We start from the raw sequence: 15,233 nt of genomic DNA on the forward strand, positions 1-15,233 counted from the left end.
AGCCAGCCCACATCAAGCTGGGGACAGGGCAAATGGATGTCACTTTTTCTCTGATGAAGTGACTACAAATACTCCTGAGTACTGCTCAGTTTAGCGTATTTCTCATTGCAGCATAGCTCTTCTGTGCAAACACATTGGCAGCTATTGTCCAGTGTTCCCTCATCTCATGCAGACATTCTGAGATCTCAATCAGAAGATTTGCATTACAGCTAAAAGGCACCACAGGAATGCATTATTTATTCATCCCAAGAAACTGTGGTGATTATTCATGCTTCAAGGAGGTAGACACCAAGGCAACTTGGAAAGAAATTGACTGAGGGATTACTAGACTTTTAGCTGCAAAGTGAGCCTAATGTCTTGTGGCAAAGGCCGGTCCTAATTAATAGGCAAAGCTTGGCCCAGTCTTCTTTATGCTGATCTACAATCTGCTTTTCCTCCAATAGAGGTTCAGACCTTAATCTGCAAAAAAATTCAGAAAAATTTCAGGCTGGGAGCAGTTAGGACTGCCTGCCCATGCCTCACCAAAGTCTGCCAGCCCTTTCAGGGTTGCCAGAAAAAAAACAGGACCATGTCCCACTTTTGCCTCCAGAGGGTGCCGTCGCAGCTTGCAGAAAGAGGAAGTAGAGCTTGAGAGTTCCCATCTTCTCTACCAGTCAGCTCAAAGCACTCTCCAAACCTTATCCCAAAGAGGAACACAAAACTCTCTTCCTGCTGTTTAGGCAGACTTCCCTGTGACCCACTCCGCTCTGTGCCTCACCTCTGTGCCTTGTTTGTCTATTTTGGAGAAAAGAAGGCTAAGAGGTGACCTCATTGCCCTCTACAACATCCTGAGGTGGGGAAATGGAAAGGGAGGGTCAGATCTCTTCTCCCAATAACCAGTGATAGGATATGTTGGAATGGCACAAAGCCATTCTAAACTTCAGGTTAGACTGGCAAAGGAGAGCTGCATGTCTTAGGAGACAGGAAGGAACCTACTGACAGTTTCCAGTCTGAAACTGCAGTACTCAGGCCAAAGGAGAAAAAATAGGTAGACAGGACACACATAATCACAGAATGATTAAGGTTGGAAAGGAGGTTGGAGGTCATCTGATCCAACCCCCCTGCTCAAGCAGGGATACCCAGAGCAGGTTGCTCTGGATGTTGTCTAGGCAGATTTTGAAGGTCTCCAAGGAGGTATCTTCCACAACCTCTCCATGCAACCTGTGCCTGTGCTCCATAACACACATGGTAAAGAAGTGCTTCCTGATATTTAGATAGAACTTGTTTTCCAGTTTGTGCCAATTGCCACTTGTCCTGACACATTACAACACTGAAAAGAGCCTGGCTCCATCTTCATTGCACTCTCCCTTCAGGTATTGTCTTCTGCAGGTTGACACAACACTCAGCCTTCACCAGAGAAGAAGTGTACATCATGATCAAACCAATCAAATGTATGACATGCAAAAAACTTCTTCTGTTAGAGTAATTCCATAGACAGCATGAGTATTATGTCATGAAAAAACAAGTGATCCTTGCTGATGGAGAACAGTTCATGTAAGAAAACTTACTGAGTAGAGAGCACGACATGGTAAAGATTTACCTAGCAGCACTAGCAGGACTAGCAGACACTGGTGAGACAGAACTGCTTGGCTGAGAAGGAGAAGTGTGGTGGGAGTCCTGCCAGTGCTGCAGGGGGAAGAGGGAAGGCCTGACCCTCTGACAAAACTGGGAGCTTTCCTGCAGGGAGAGCAGGCGCTGCACATGGCAACATGAGACACATCCTAAGCAACAGGTATCAAAGGGGGAACAAAACTCTACAGGGCTCTAAAAACCCCAAACCCAGTCTAAGACAGAGTTTCGAAATCATATGTTTCCAACTGAGAAAAAGGGCAGTGAAAAAAGGACAGAAAAAGGACCACACAGAGCCCCAGTCTGGGATGCAGCAGAATTTTAATGATTTGAAAAAGCCCATTAATGAAATTCTTGCCTTCCCCTACTCCATACAAAGTTCAGTTGGCCAATCTGGTGCCAAGGCACATGGTGAGGGAGGAGCAGCCTGCTAGGCCACCGTGATGGTGCCAAGGCATGTGCTGGGCAGAGGGTGTGCAGGGAGGCCCATGGGCCTCTTGGTCTGTCCCCCAAGGCACTGGGCAAAGAGAGCCAGGCCCAAAAAAGCTCTTTCCAACCCAGAGACCTTGAGTGCCCTCAGCCCAGCCCTGGACTCTCCCCATGCCAGACCTTCTCCCCGCTTTCCCTCCCATGACAGGCAGCCCCAAGCCCCACCTCAGGACCGAGCTTCCAACTCACTTGTTTCCGAAGGAGAAGAAGTGCAGCGAAGCAGATGAGAGAGCAAAGAGTTGGGCTGGTTTTTATACAGGCTCTGCACTGCCCCAGGTCCAGAGGAATCCTCTGGGGAAGTAATAATTTTCCGAGAAGCTCATCTGAAATGCAAAACATCCCAGCTAATGATACGGGGACTGTGTTTTGGTTTCCTGCACTGATGCCTTTTCATTTCCTCGTTTAGCTGTACCTGCGCCACCTTGAAGGCTTGAGGTGGGAGGCCCAAGGATTTCTGGGATAGCAGTGCATTGGTGCCATCAGGAGATGAGTCCCGAGTCCTCCAAACTCTCTCTGATGGTGCTTAAATGTGGCCTTCACAGACAGGTGGTCTGCCCTGCTGCTTTTGACTCTCATTCCCCTAATGCAGCTCTGGCGAGGCATTGGTGCACCTGTTGGGCCACCTCATCTGCCTGGGCTGTCTCTAATGACGACCCCCTAAATGTCCAGAGAAGTACTGGATGGAGAGGGCTAAGGACTGGTGTCATCATGAGGCAGAAAACCATCCCTGCTCTGCAGGAATGTGTGCTGTGACACAGGTACTGCCCTCTCTCTGGCTTTGTGCTGTGTGGCAGGAGAAGACCACCAGGGACCCTTTTACCCTGCTGGAGGTGGCTGTGAAGGTTTTGTCCCTGGCCACCTCCTTTGCCTCCTTTGGCCTGAGCACTGCAGTTCCAGTCTGGGAACAGGCGGGTGGTTCCTACCTGTCTCCTCAGGCCTGCGGCTCCCCTTTGGCCATGCGGCATGAAATTTAGAATAGAACAGTTCCAATGGAAGGGGCCTACAAACATCTTCATGTCCTGTTGCCTGACTGCTTCAGGACATGCCTTCCATCCTTTCTATCAGTTTTCTTGCCCTCCTCTGGACCAATTCAAGTCTCTTAATATCCTTTTTATATTGTGGAGCCCAGAACCACACACAGTCTTCAAGAGGAGGCCAGATGGGAGACTTGTTTCCAGAGATCACGTATTTTCTTCTTCTGGTCTACTGGAAGTAGGCAGGAGGTCCCCCTTTAGACAAGCCGTCCTTCTGCCTGCCTTTTCTTGACTTGCGACACAGTGGGATTGCCTCCCCCAGGGTCTTTTAAAGTTGGTTCTTGAAAATTGGCTGTCTCTCAGGGAACTCCAAGCCCTCTGGAGCAGATTGCCAGGGGATGCTGCTCACTAGGTCCCTGAGTAATTTAGAGTTGATCTCTTAAAATTTGCAGGGGGGGGTGGGGGAGGGGAGGGGGAGAGATAACTCTGCAATGCACTTTTTGTCGTTGTGCCAAAAGCTTTGAGCTCAACTATTTCGTGATCATTATGGCAAAGACAGGCACCTACTGTCACATCTCCCAGTAGGCCCTTAGGGGCAGCTGTTTTACAAGGGGGTGTGAGTGCCTTTGAGGCAGTTCAGAGCCCTTGTGCCCAAGAGGATTTGGAAAGGCTGAGCTGTGGCATGGCTGCACCAGCTGGAAGCTGCCAGTGCTGAAAAACCTGGTCCTGGCCCTGGGGAACCTGGGGCCCAGCTGAGGTGGCAGCTCGATTCTCTTCCTTTGGCTGAGCAAGCGTGTTCAGTGTGAGGCGATGTGCGCAGAAAGGCTCCCTGAGGCAGAGATGTGGGATCCTAGGCAGCCCGCAGAGCGTTTTCCTCCACCCTTTGTTCTGAGATTTGGAGGCAGCTTGGAGCTGTCAGAGGGAGGAGAACCCATGAGCTTGCAAGTTTCTCCAGGAGCTGCCTGGGCACCTTGTTGTGTGGAGAGTGTGACACGGTTGAGGTTATCCAGTGGGCCCTGGTGGGACTGGCAGGCTCTGTTGAGACTCAGCTGCCTGGCTGGGGAGGAGCAGGGCAGTGGGTGTCCTGCCAGTGCTGGAGGGGGAAGAGGGGAGGCCTGACCCTCTGGCAAAACCAGGAGCTTTCCTGTAGGAAGAGCAGGTGCTGCACATGGCAGCATGAGGCTTGTCCTAAGCAATGGGCATGAAAGGGGGAACAAGACTCTCCACGGCTCCTCAGAGATAAGACATAGCCCCACGCGCACTGCTTACACACGTGTGCCTAGAGACGGGGAGTGTGCTATCAGCAGGTGGAGCAATTCTGCATTTAGAAACTGCACCTCTTCTAGGCATGCTGGGGGAAATGCTGGCATGAAATGACTGGGGATAGACAAAATGCCTGAAGGACCTGCAAAGAAGGCTAAGCCAAGGCAAGGAGTGCTGGAAAGGCTGCCACCCTCCCTCCCACAGACATCTGGAAGAGGGAAAGGGGTCCTCCAGATGCAAGAGCCGCCTGCCAGGGAGGGCTCACAGGTGCTGCTGGATGAGGAAGCATGCCGCAGTGCCACTGCCACCGCCCCCTGTGGTCAGGGAGGTCATGTCCTCACTCGCGTACTGGTTAGGCTTTCCATCCACAGGATGTGCTCAAAGGCCAAGGAGGGCATTTCTGTTCAGAGGCGAAGCATGGCAGGTCCTAGTGGCTGCTTTCTCAGCTGCAAGGCACAGTGTCTGACAGGAGCCCCCTGGCTGTTTCTCACCTGCCGGGAACGGGCATGGATTTCATTTGTCCCTGCAAGATCTGCTCAGAGCAACAGCTTTCTCCCCGGCAGCCTGGGAGAGTGTCTGGAGAGGGAAGGACCACACAGAGCCCCAGGCTGGGATGCAGCAGAACTTTAATGATTTGAAAGAGGGGAGCGAGGACCTCTGAGTGGAGGCCACGGTTTGGGGAGCCCCAGGGGAGCTAGGAGTCTCTGTGCCTTGGCCAGGGTGGACTTTGCACTGGGTGTTTGTCTGCGTGCCCCACAGAGGGAGAGGAGAAGCAGACCCTTCCAAGACCAGCCTAGCAGGCGCCAACAGTCCAGGAGAGCAGAAGGCAACAGAGAAAAGGGGAAGAAGGAAGAGAGTAAGAAATGGGAAAGTTAGGCATGGGCCACATTTTCAGGAGTCCCAGGAGAGGCTCCAGCTGCCTGCCTTTGCAGGTGGAGCCACCTTGGTGGTCAGTCCATTACCATCTTCTGGGTTGGTGGTGGCTGCCTGCAGCAGCCTTAGCAGGGGAGGCAGGTTCTGCCACAGTAGCGGCTGCCCAGGCAGGAAAGGTCACAGCATCCGGAGTTGATGGGGACTCCGTCACAGCTGAGGATGCTTCCAATGGCAGCAGAGGTGGAGGATCCCACAACGGTGTTCTGCGGGAAGGAGCTGAGGATGGGGCCGGGCAGGGTCACCACCACAGGAGAGGGTTCAATGACAACATTGGAGTTTTGGCACTGCCTGACACAGGGCTCATTGCAGCTGTTGGCCAGCGGGGTTGGGCCACAGGGTCCACATGGCAGACACGGCAGGCACTGGTTGTAGCAGGACATGTCTCGGGGCAGGAGGTGCACCTGATGGGAGAGAGGGCCCGGAGGAGAATGGGGGTGAGGGAGGAGCAGCCTGCTAGGCCACCGTGATGGTGCCAAGGCATGTGCTGGGCAGAGGGTGTGCAGGGAGGCCCATGGGCCTCTTGGTCTGTCCCCCAAGGCACTGGGCAAAGAGAGCCAGGCCCAAAAAAGCTCTTTCCAACCCAGAGACCTTGAGTGCCCTCAGCCCAGCCCTGGACTCTCCCCATGCCAGACCTTCTCCCCGCTTTCCCTCCCATGACAGGCAGCCCCAAGCCCCACCTCAGGACCGAGCTTCCAACTCACTTGTTTCCGAAGGAGAAGAAGTGCAGCGAAGCAGATGAGAGAGCAAAGAGTTGGGCTGGTTTTTATACAGGCTCTGCACTGCCCCAGGTCCAGAGGAATCCTCTGGGGAAGTAATAATTTTCCGAGAAGCTCATCTGAAATGCAAAACATCCCAGCTAATGATACGGGGACTGTGTTTTGGTTTCCTGCACTGATGCCTTTTCATTTCCTCGTTTAGCTGTACCTGCGCCGCCTTGAAGGCTTGAGGTGGGAGGCCCAAGGATTTCTGGGATAGCAGTGCATTGGTGCCATCAGGAGATGAGTCCTGAGTGCCGGAGGGGTCACGTGCAGGCTGGGGACATTGGCCTGGGGCAGTTGTGTGGGGTTGTTTGCAGCCTCAGGGGCAGGAAGAGCCCAGCTGCACCCAGGCCTGCAATCCCTGCTTGGATGCCAACGGGCTCCTGTGTGGGAGGATGTGGCACATCCCCCTCTCGTCCAGCCTCCAAGCTCTCTCTGATTGTGCTTGAATGTGGCCTCCACAGACAGGTGGTCTGCCCTGCTGCTTTTGACTCTCATTCCCCTAATGCAGCTCTGGCGAGGCATTGGTGCACCTGTTGGGCCACCTCATCTGCCTGGGCTGTCTCTAATGACGACCCCCTAAATGTCCAGAGAAGTACTGGATGGAGAGGGCTAAGGACTGGTGTCATCATGAGGCAGAAAACCATCCCTGCTCTGCAGGAATGTGTGCTGTGACACAGGTACTGCCCTCTCTCTGGCTTTGTGCTGTGTAGCAGGAGAAGACCACCAGGGACCCTTTTACCCTGCTGGAGGTGGCTGTGAAGGTTTTGTCCCTGGCCACCTCCTTTGCCTCCTTTGGCCTGAGCACTGCAGTTCCAGTCTGGGAACAGGCGGGTGGTTCCTACCTGTCTCCTCAGGCCTGCAGCTCCCCTTCGGCCATGCGGCATGAAATTTAGAATAGAACAGTTCCAATGGAAGGGGCCTACAAACATCTTCATGTCCTGTTGCCTGACTGCTTCAGGACATGCCTTCCATCCTTTCTATCAGTTTTCTTGCCCTCCTCTGGACCAATTCAAGTCTCTTAATATCCTTTTTATATTGTGGAGCCCAGAACCACACACAGTCTTCAAGAGGAGGCCAGATGGGAGACTTGTTTCCAGAGATCACGTATTTTCTTCTTCTGGTCTACTGGAAGTAGGGAGGAGGTCCCCCTTCAGACAAGCCTGTGTGCATACTGGATTTGTCTCATTGCAAGGGGTGCGCATGAGCAGTTGTGTGTGTCTGAATGTCTCTCCCCTCATGATGACGGGATAGGCATGTCTTGGTGTAGCACTCTTCAGAACCCATGTTGTGAACACTATAGGCCCACAGTTTCATTGGGCCAGGAGTGCTCTGATTGCAGCTGATTGTGAGAGCCCAAGAAGGAGGAAGGGCTGTCCTTAGAGCTTGCCCTAAAATGCAGCCTTTGCCTCATGAGCCCTCCTTTTCTTGTCTCTCCCAAAGTCATGCTTTGATACCACAGCTTTCAGGATCACTTAGCACACTTCTCAAACAGTTGATCCTGGTCTTGTCCTGTTTAAGATCTTCATCAACAATCTAGTTGATGGAGTAGAGTTAACTACTAATAAAGTATCAGATGACACAAAAGTGGGTTGTGTGGCTGATTTACCAGAGCACTGTGGAGACCTCCAAGGGAACCTTGACAGATGGGATAGTTTGGATAAGAAGAATTGCATGGAGTTCAATAAAGAGAATTGCAGAGTCCTGCACATGGGGTGGAACAAGCCATGGGGGTAACCCAGCTGGAAAGCAGCTCTGTAGAAAAGGAACTAGAACTCCTGGTGTATACTAAGTTGAAGATGAGTCAGGAATGTGCTCTTGCTGATAAGAAGGCTAAAGGTATTCTGGGCTGCACTAGCAAAATATTGCCAGCAGGTCGAGAGAAGCATTTCTTCCTCTCTACTCAGCTTTGGTGAGGCCACACCCAGAGCACCGTGTCCAGTTCTGGGGCCCTCAATACAAGAAAGACATGGAAATATTGGAAAAAACCCAATGTAAGGCCACCAAGATGATCAGAGGTTTGGAGCACCTCTTCTATGAGGAGAGGCTGAGACAGTTGGGACACTTCAGCCTGGAGAAGAGGAAGCTCAGAGGTTATCTCATCAATGTGTAGACTATCAGCTTGCTAAATAGTCCAAGTTTATTTTGGACTGCTTTGGGAGCAGATTTAAATAACTGGTAGAGCAAGAATAAAGGGGCCTTAATGCAATATGTTGATGACTCGTTGCTAGGAGCCGCAGCCAAAGAAAAATGTGAACAGTTGTATAAATTCCTGAAGGGAGGGTGCAATAAAGATGCAGACAGGCTCTTTTCAGTGTTGCCCAGTGCCACAGCAAGAGGCAATGGGCATAAACTGGAACAAAAGCGGTTCCATCTAAACATCAGGAAGCACTTCTTTACTGTGCGGGTGATGGAGCCCTGGAACAGGATGACCAGAGATGTTATGGTGTCTCCCTCCTTGGAGTTCTTCAACAGCCATCTCAATGTGGTCCTAGGAAACCTGCTTTACTTATCTCTACGTCAGCAGAGGGACTGAAACAGATGATCTCCAGAGGTCCCTTCCAACCTTAACCATTCTGTGATTCTGTGATTTGGTTCCTTCACACCACGATGTCTATGATGCAGCCATGACTTGGTGGCTCTGGGCTCCTTTTCAGTAGAAAGCTGGAGAGGGAGTTTAGGTGGGCTAGCACAGCTTAGTCCACAGAAATAGGAGATACTTCTGAGCTCCTTCCTACTGATGCAGAGGCTGGAAAAGACTCACATGAGTTCTTCTGGACTGCAAGGAGCAATCCCAGAGAGGGATGTGAATTATTTCCCCCTGCCCAGGGCAAAGGGCTATCCAAGCTCTGGCCTTGGTGTTCATGGAGCTGTAGCAGGTAGCCTGTCTCTGCTCTGAGGAACTTTGAATGCTCCCCATCCTTGTCATGTTGTCAGAGGATTATAGACACTAAGCAGCAACTTCCCAACTTCCTTCCTCGGATGGAGTGTGGATCACTCTCCCTGCACTCTAGTATCATTCCAAATGTTTGGGTGGAACTTCACCAGGTTGCTGTTAGGTCTGGCTGAGAACAAGACAAAGAGGGACAACTCTCATCCAGGTCTGGCTGAGAATTGTCTCTATTTGTTGTGTTCTCAGCTATTTGCTTCCTGATCCTGGCTAGGAATACCTTGGTCAACTTGGGGGAGAATGATGCACTTGCAGTGGGGCGGCAAATGCATCCATGAGGAAGAGCTGTGGGTGTGGACAGGGATGTTCCCTTGTGCAGGAGTGGGTGGGAACATCTAGGAGCTCTTGCTAGAACTTGCCCTTTCCCATGGCTTCACATCCTGGCCTGTGCCCGACAAAGTATGAGGACAAGATCAAGCCTTGCCTATCCTTGGCTTGGCGCTGCCAAGGGAGAGGTGATCTGCAGACTGCCAGGACAAGCGGGGTCTCTCCGGGGCCAGGCTGTGGGTTAAGTGGGCTGGGGGCACCATGTTTCAGGTCTGGTCTCTGTCAGGAGTGTGAACAGCAGTAGCCCCACTGCAGCTCTGAGTTGCATGGTTAGTAGACAAGCTCAGGGAGCAACGGGGAGGAAACTTCATCCTCTCTGCCAGCACCCAATGGGTAATTCTAGACAGCAGTTAAATCTTCCCGTAGCCTTCTTGACACTGAGCAAATCCAGTCCTTTCAGACCCTCCTCATGCCACATATGTAAGGGTATTTTGAATGGGAGACCCTGTGCTTCAATAACATTGCCTGATCAAGAACTTTTCTAGTGCAAGTGGAATTATATGTAAAGGGTGAAAACAGTAAACAAGAAACCACAAGGAGACTCAAACCTGATACACTAGAGACAGCAATAACCAAGCCCACAAGTCTCCACTAGCTAATTAATGGTCCCTTAAGAAAATAGAGACATAGCTTCGGACTTAGTCACCTGGATATCATAACTGTTAAGAAGGAGAAAACAAGAGGAACATGAAGACTTGGGAATTTCAAGGAAGGCCATGGGGCTATAGAAAACTTACTAAGGAATGTTTTGGGAAAGGGTGTGACAAATAAAGATAAGGGGTCAAAAGAGCCTTCTTGCCTCTTCTATACAAGCCGCAATTGCCTTGTTGTATGCTTGTCTAACCAAGCCCTGCCCTTGATCACCAGTCTGCTTTATCTTCTAATTAAACCTTCCTTAACTATCTTTCAGTGTAATAACACTCTGTGTGTGAGTGTTGTATGGACTAGATGCAAACAATTGAAGAGACAAGAGGGAGTGAAATGAGGTCAGCAAGTGGAGTCAAACTGGGGTGAAGGCATTGCTGGGTTTGTGGTGCCAGCAGCTGGAGTGGACAAGGTCCCAGCATTTACCCACGTAGAGGCGTCCAGCACTCGCAGCCCGGGCCAGCCCCTAAATTGTGCTGGCACTGGGCACAGCCCCAAGGCAAAACTGGGTGGCCTTGGCAGGGAGGAGGTGCCATGGTGGGGAGGAGGCACCGCGGCCGGAGCAGAGAGACGGGGCTGGTGGGGGCAGCACGGTGTGGGCAGCAGAGTGGCAGGATGCATCAAGGCCGGGGGCTGCAGGAGCCTGGGCTGGGGTCAGGACGCTTCCCAGAGGGCCCGGTGCCAACTCTTCCGTCTTGTTCTTCAGGGCCTTTCCTCCTCCCTGCCTCTCAACCATCTCTCCTCTGCCTTTTCCAGCTCTCTGAGTCCTCACTTGGGATTCTCCTATCATCTCCGTCGGCTCTGTCCAGAGCTACTGGACTGTCGTCGGCTACTATCCCATCCTCTTTCCTATACTCTTTGGCACCCTGTGCATTCAGCAGTTATTATTGCTCTCAGCTCAGCCCACTGTCCTTCACTGTACCACCCCTAACTCTCATCCTGCTCTTCCTCTCCATGTCCATCCATCTGACTTTAATCCCCTCTCTCATTGCATCTGTTTTGGATTCACTCCCAGCCTATTGCGTGCACTCCACACACACACAGCAGCATCACCCTCCTCTGCTGCTTGTACCCACAGCACATTTCTCCATGCATTGCAGCCTGTTGTGCCTAACTGCTAATGTTCCTGAGTGTTTCTCTAGGAAAAGTGACATCAGAGCTCAGGGATCACTGATGCTCTCTTGCCTTGCCTTCTGCTTTCAGTGCAGTGTCTGCTGGCCAAGCCTTGGTGCAGCAGGAACCGTGGGCAGAGAGGGCACTGGCATCAACATCACCTGCTCACACCCTGACATCCAGACCTGTAACTACATCCACTGGTACCTTCAGCTCCCAGGCCAAGGCCCTCCATTCTTTGTGAGCAGTCACAAAAGCTCCATACCAGTGGTGGACCCAGCGGGGTGGCTGTCGGTGGCAGCAGACCGCCGGTTCAGCACTCTGTGGCTTGCCCAGCCGCGGCGCAGGGACACAGGAATGTATTGCTGTGCCCTGAGAGCCATGGGGAGAGGAGCTGGGGCTGCGGCTGGGCAAGCACCAAGGTGGGTGGGGCTGGGTGGGTGTGGTAGGGGCACAGCCCCAGCTGGACCTGCTGGGAGGAGCGGCAGTGATGGTTTCCCTGCCTGCCCGCCTGGCACTGGCCCAGGCCCACTGAGGCACCACAGCCCCGGGGTCCCCCTGCCACAGCTCCAGAACAGCACACTGTGCAGAGAGCTTCTCCTGCTCCTCTCACTCTGGCCCCCAGCGCTCCTGCCGGGTCAGAGACAGAAACCCCCTATAACCGAAGTGGTGGCAGCGTGCGCAGTGCTCGGGAAGGCGAGATGGCAGCCACCGGCCACAGTGATCCCCAGAGAGGAGCAATGCCTTTATTCTCTGCACAGCAAGGCAGGTAGCAGAGGTGCTTCTGCCCCAGCAGCCAGAGATCCCTTGGTCCTGCCACAGGGACCTGGCATTTCTCCCTCACAATGCATAGGGATGTCTTCTGTTTCTTTGTGGGTTTTGTTTTTGTTTTGGACACCCCTAACATAGCCAAGGAATCCCTGAGCAGTGTTAATGCTAGGTATTATTTTTTAAAAAAGAAAACCTAAAGTGGTTTACTGGTTGGTTACTTTTTTACAAACTCAGATACACAGTCCTTCCATTTCATAATCTCCTATCAAGTCATTTCTGTACCTGCTTGGACTTCATCTCAAAAATTTAGGAGTTCAAGCTCACCTCAGTCATGAGAAAGGGAAGTATAGGTTACCAACACCTTCAAGGATTTCTCACAGTGGCTAGTTTTGAGACCAAGATCTTATTGTCCACGACCTTCCTCAAACCCAAACACATGACTCTGTTTTTGACACAAGGTCCTGGAGATTGGATGAACACCTGCTACAAACTCTTGTAAATAGACATTTGAGGGCTATGTTCATGCCTCAGGAGTGAGTCACTACATTTTTAACCTGAGAAAAAGTGTTGAATTTCTGAGTTTTATTAAAGCTGGAAAGAGACCATTGGGAGGAAAGTTCTGGGTCCAGCTAGACCCTGGGGAACCTTTCTGCCTGGTCCTACCTGCATCTAGTCAGTACCTATAGAAGAAGTGGACATGGGTGTGCTAAAAACGAGACTCTTACCTACTCCTAGGACACAGATCCCATGTCCAGCTGGGTGCTGTATGGCCAGAGAAAGTCATCATGGATACCTCCCTTAATGACGAATGGCTGGGCTGGTTGAGATTACCATAACACGCCAGATGCTGGAAGGCATCCAGCAGTCTCCTATTGATCAACAGCTGACTGGATGATCTCTTAATCTACTACGTTAATTTTCAGGTGCACATGGCCCCTTTGGCAGTCTTACCTGGAGTTTAGAGGCAGCGGTTCTACAGCATGGCAAGTCTGCCAGAAAGGATGCTCAAGCACCATCTGACTTGGAGAGTTGTGAGAAGCCTGGATGTGGCCTCACTGTGCAAGTAAGAATTTCTTGGTGCTGAAATACCTGCCCTTAGCCCTAGGAAACTTATGGCATAGCAAAGATTGCAGCTTCATTCCTTTCCTCACAATGAACACCAGGCCTCTCAGATGCTGCTGTGGGTGAATAAGTACAGATCTTTGGTGGATTCTGGGTGTTTTTCTCTGCACATGAGTGTCCTAGTTTTGGCTGGGATAGATTTAATTTTCTTCCTATAGGCTTGAATAGTGCTGTGTTTTGGATTTGTGATAAAAGTAATGTAGATACACCAATGTTTTAGTTGTTGCTGAACAGTGCTTGCACAGAGTCAAGATCTTTTCTGCTTCTCATGCTGCCCTTCTGGAGATGAGGCTGGGGATGCACAAGAATCAGAGAATCATAGAACCATGAAGGTTGGAAAAGACCTCCAGGATCATCTGGTCCAACCATCCCCCAGAGAAGTTGGGAGGGGACACAGCCAGGACAGCTGGCCCATACTGACCAAAGGGGTATTCTCTACTGTATGATGTCATGCTCAGCAATAAAAGCAGGGAGGAAAGAAGGAGGAGTGGAGGACATTTGGAGTTACGGCGTTTGTCTTCCAAGTAACCATTATGCATAATGAGCCCTGCTTTTCTGGAAATGGCTGAACGTCTGCCTTGGAGAGCTCCCATGTGATTTTCTCTGTGTGGGATGTTTTGTTCCAAGATAGCACATTGTTGCCCTCAGAATTCAGCATTACACAGAAGGAGTGTGTGTGTGTGTGTGTGCACACGTGCCATGTGGAGCTGTTCCCCCTCCCCCTCCCAGCACTGTTTGCATGTAGGTCTGAGCTAATGTCCAGCAATGACACCTTGGAAGTGCTTTTGAGGGACTGGGCATGCTGACTCCTGATGGGGCACACCTGTCCAAGTGGGCAAGAGTGTTCTCAGCAGTAAGCTGGCTGGGCTTATCAGGAGGGCTTTAAACTAGATGTGGTGGGGGAAGGGGATGCTCCTCTGAGTGAAGAAAGCATACCTGAGAAAAATATCACTCTAAGTAATGGCAGGGAAATACTTGGGAACTGTCCCAGTGCAATCAGGAAGGGTTCTAGAAACACAATATGACTGATTGCCCAGCTGAAATGCCTCTACACCAAAGCATGCAGCATGGGAAACAAGCAAGAGGAATTGAAACCATGGTGCAATTAGACAAATGTGACCTGATTGCTATCATGGAAACATGGTGGGATGGATCACATAATTGGAATATTAGAATAGAGGGCTACAAACTCTTCAGAAGGGATAGACAGGGAATGAAGGGAGGGGGTGTTGCCCCCTGCATTAGGGAAGGAATTGATTGTGAAGAGTTGCCTTTGAGAAACAGCCACAGACACAGACAGGTTGAGTGCTTATGGGTGGGAGTTAAAGACCGCACCAATAAAGAACAGCTTGTGGTTGGGGTCTACTACAGGTCGCCTGATCAAGGGAGTCCAGATGAGGCATTCTTGCTTCAGCTACAAGAAGCGTCATGCTCACATGACCTCATTGTGATGGGGGACTTCAACCACCCAGATGTTTGTTGGGAAAACTACACAGCAGGCTGTAAGCAATCCAGAAGATTCCTAGAGTGCATCCTGGTCCAGGTACTAGACAAACCAGCCGGACAAGAAGTGTTACTTGACCTCATGCTCATTAACATGGAAGAGCTCATTAAAGAGGTCAAGACTGGAGGCAGTCTGGGCTGCAGCGACCATGTCCTAGCTGAGTTTGTGATCTTGAGGAATACAGGCTTGGCAAAGAGCAGAGTCAGGACCCTGAACTTCCAAAGAACAAAATTCCAGCTGTTTAAAGACTTCATAGAATGAGATCCCATGGAACACGGTCCTTAGGGACAAAGGAGCTGAAAAGAGCTGGCGGCTCTTTAAGGATGTTTTCCTTACAGTGCAAGAACGCTCCATCCCCCTGCATAAAATAGTGGCCATGGAGGGCAGACAACTGGGATGGCTGAGCAAGGTACCTGCAGGTCAAACTGAGGCACAAGAAGGAAATGCACAGGCAGTGGAAGCAGGGATGCGTGGCCTGTGTACAGGGCAGAAGAGTACAGGGATTTGGTCCGGATGTGCAGGGATGGGATGGGGAAAGCCAAGGCACAGATGGAACTGAGCTTGGCGAGGGATGCAAAGAACAGCAGGAAGGGATTCTATAGATACATTGCTCAGAAAAGAAAAGCCAAGGAAGAGTCCCCCATCTGATGGATGAGAAGGGAGAACCAGTAAGGACAGACATGGAGAAGGCTGAGGTACTCAAAAACTTCTTTGCCTCAGTCTTCACTGATAGTCAGGCTTCCCAAGTCTTTTGTTTCCCTGAACCAGGCTGGGGC

At 51.2% G+C, this 15,233-nt stretch overlaps 1 pseudogene; it reads right to left on the reverse strand.

Annotated features, from left to right (window-relative positions):
- Positions 1-4,949: 4,949 nt before the first annotated feature.
- Positions 4,950-6,102, reverse strand: LOC106049790 (feather keratin Cos2-3-like; annotated as a pseudogene).
- Between the last annotated feature and the right edge of the window lie 9,131 nt (positions 6,103-15,233).

This window comes from Anser cygnoides, chromosome 22, assembly GCF_040182565.1.
Source record: "Anser cygnoides isolate HZ-2024a breed goose chromosome 22, Taihu_goose_T2T_genome, whole genome shotgun sequence".
In the NCBI taxonomy this organism is placed as follows: Eukaryota; Metazoa; Chordata; class Aves; order Anseriformes; family Anatidae; genus Anser; species Anser cygnoides.